The sequence below is a fragment of the Rosa chinensis genome, chromosome 4 (genome assembly GCF_002994745.2).
Source record: "Rosa chinensis cultivar Old Blush chromosome 4, RchiOBHm-V2, whole genome shotgun sequence".
Taxonomy (NCBI): domain Eukaryota; kingdom Viridiplantae; phylum Streptophyta; class Magnoliopsida; order Rosales; family Rosaceae; genus Rosa; species Rosa chinensis.
Window position 1 is genome coordinate 28,266,641 of NC_037091.1, and position 3,669 is coordinate 28,270,309.

Genomic DNA, 3,669 nt, shown 5'->3' on the forward strand with positions numbered 1-3,669 from the left:
AAAATAGCTATTGATGAGCTGTAAAAAGCTCTGGAAACTAGACATCCGTAGCTTTCCAACCATATAAAGATCATAATTTTCTGAGCTCTGAGCGATTTTTGACACTCCGTTGAAGTTGACTGATCTGCACAGGCAGATTTCCGAATCTGTATTGGTTTCGACTTTTGAGGCACAAGATGAGTCCAATTCGGTTTTCCTTTGCATCACATGCCACTCACATGTCTTTCACGCCTATTCTGAAGTAGAAACGTCAAGAACTCCCTAGAACCTTCAAGAATCTCACGGCAATTCCAACCCAAACTCAACAAGAAGTCCAAATTCCACATTGCTTTGAAATCCGAATTCCTTGTTGCTTTCTCTTCCATGTGCACGGCATATGATCTTCTTGAGACTTCTAGATGCTTCTTGTACATTCCATAGCTCTCCTAGTATGAGTAGAACTCCATATGCAAGTAGGTTTCCTAGTTGAATACTGCTTCCTTTTCCGAGATGCTTCCACACTCTTCCGGAACCTTCTTGAGTAATCCTTATCCAACAGGGACTCCTTATCACACTAGGATTCCATATTTGAGTAGAATTGGGTTTCCCTGTCCAAGTAGAACTTCTAATTTCCGCGACTTAAGAGTTTGAATCCAAGTCAGCTTCTGATTCCTACTCCAACTAGGATTCCTTTTCCTAGTCAAACTGGGAGAACTTCCATTTCTTCATTTCTCTTCATTTCTGCGCCACTTGTGCCTTCCTTAGCCACTTTTGGACTTTGAGACTCCATTTTCACCTGAAAAACACTAACTAAGTTAAATTGATCAAGATAAAGGAAATAACTTAGCAAAATATAGGGTTTAATCATTATTAACGTCGCATTTTATGCTCCTATCAAGCCTCTATGGGATGTGACGTTTTTACAATGCCTTGGTGGATTTCTGGAAGTCTCGATCTACATCTACACGAGCTCTACTAGGTTTTTCGGACACTTTGTTAAATTCTTTACCTTTCGTTTCTTTAAACCTTGAGGCTTGGCCCCATCACAGCCTTTATAAGACCTTTTTGATCCTTAAGATGGGACAACTTTTGATTTGTGGAGATGAGTTATAAGAGTTCAACCTATGGGTTGGGTCCATCCGTGCAAGTAGTTGATATCTTTCATGAGATCTTTTGAAAAAAAAAGGGCTAAATACTATTTAGTACCCTGTGGTATCGGTCCAACATCGATTCAGTCCCTCAACTTTCAATTTCATCAAAAACACCCCTGTGGTATCATATTCTCATACAATAGGTCCCTCCGTCGGGATTCCGCCAATTTCAACCGTTAACTGCTGACGTGGCATTCCAACTCAGCAAAAGTGGGACCCACATGGAAGTGAAATACCGAAAATAACCCTGGCCAACCAGATATGGAAAAATTAAAAGTGAACACTCAATTTTGAGGTTGGGGAGACTCAAACCCACCCCCAAATATATGCAATTCAAAGCCCGAACCGCCATACCAATTGGACGATTATGACACACTTCCAACACAATAATATATATCTGATAGCCAACCAGATATGGAAAAATCCAAAATAAGCAACATATATTGCAATTGGGGAGACTCGAACCCACCCCACCAAATTGGCAAATGAAATCCCTAGCCACCGTACCACTTGCTCGGCAATGACAAATCCCAAACAAAATAATATATATCTTAATATCCAATCGGATATACCAAAAATCTTAAATAAACACAATTTTTCGCGGTTGAGGAGACTCGAACCCACCCCACCACGTGTGCAAATAAAGAGCCCAACCACCAGACCACTTGCATCTTTTTGCTATGTCTCAAACAAAATAATATATATATCTTTTTCAATTTTTCGATATCCAGTACTCTGATATATATATATATATATATATATATTATTTTGTTTGGGGCATACCAAACAGATACAAGTGGTCTGGTGGTTGGGCTCTTCATTTGCACACGTGGTGGGGTGGGTTCGAGTCTCCTCGACCGCGAAATATTGTGTTTATTTAAGATTTTTGGTATATCCGATTGGATATGAAGATATATATTATTTTGTTTGGGATTTATCATTGCCGAGCAAGGGGTACGGTGGCTAGGGATTTCATTTGCCAATTTGGTGGGGTGGGTTCGAGTCTCCCCAATTGCAATATATGTTGCTTATTTTGGATTTTTCCATATCTGGTTGGCTATCAGATATATATTATTGTGTTGGAAGTGTGTCATAATCGTCCAATTGGTATGGCGGTTCGGGCTTTGAATTGCATATATTTGGGGGTGGGTTCGAGTCTCCCCAACCTCAAAATTGAGTGTTCATTTTTAATTTTTCCATATCTGGTTGGCCAGGGTTATTTTCGGTATTTAACTTCCATGTGGGTCCCACTTTTGCTGAGTTGGAATGCCACGTCAGCAGTTAACGGTTGAAATTGACGGAATCCCGACGGAGGGACCTATTGGATGAGAATATGATACCACATGGGTGTTTTTGATGAAATTGAAAGTTGAGGGACTGAATCGATGTTGGACCGATACCACAGGGTACTAAATAGTATTTAGCCCAAAAAAAAATTATATTCACAAAGTGCCTTTCGTTTCTTATATATGTGAGCTATTTGATTGCCTCAAAATATTCTCTCTCACATATAATTGAGTGATTATAAGCTTTTAAGCATTGCCTTGATCTGAGAGAAGAAAGAGTGGATATACCTTGTGAGGATATGAATCAATACTTGTCTAAAACATGCAGAGCTCCAACCCATCACCATTGTTACAACCAAGTCCTACTTGTGTATGTGTGGATTATGTGTTTTAATTAACTCTTGAATGCTTAAACATTGATTCTTGGTAGAGTGCTAATCTTGATGTTGTGAAAGTAAGAGATTTCTGAGACAAAATGTTGAAGGGCAATAGAGTTTTCGTTTGTTGTAATGTTTGAGTCTTTCTTTCTTTAAATTTTATTGAGTCTAAGTTTGTTTCTTTGTTTTGATTTTGCTAAGAGACTAGCAAAAGCTAAGGGACTAGCAAAAGCTAAGTGTGGGGGAATTTGATAGGAGCATTTTAATGCGATGTTTTAATAGTTATTTCCTCATATTTTACTTAGTTATTTCCTTTATTTAATCATTTTTAATTTAGTTTTTATTTTCTAGGTACATTGGAATAAATGGAGCATAAATGAGCTGAAATGAAGAAATGGAGTTTTCCTGGTCCGACTAGGAATCCCAGTCAACGCAGGAATCCTGATGAGGCTAGGAAACCTGAAGGCATTATGAGACCACATGGCTTGAAGATGACATGGGAGATATTATGGGAGATTAAATCTGATTTTTGCATGGGAAATGATGAAGATAATGTGAAAATCAAGGAGATTACGTTGAGAAAATCTTGGGAGAGTTTCATGGGATTGTGCAACAAGAAAAGGCTCAAAACAAGTCCAGATTCATTCCGTAATTCCCTCAAGATATGTTGGCTGAAATTAGAGAATTAAATCTGCAATTTTAATGTGAAAATCAAGAGAAAATCAAGGAGAGGATGTTAAGGATAAAGCCATGGAGAGATTTAAGGGAGAAAAAGACCAAAATGAGTCCGGATACATTGTCTAGGTTCATGCCTAGATATTTGGCCGAAAATGGTGAATAAAATCAGATTAAATCTTGGGAAAATCAGCAATAATA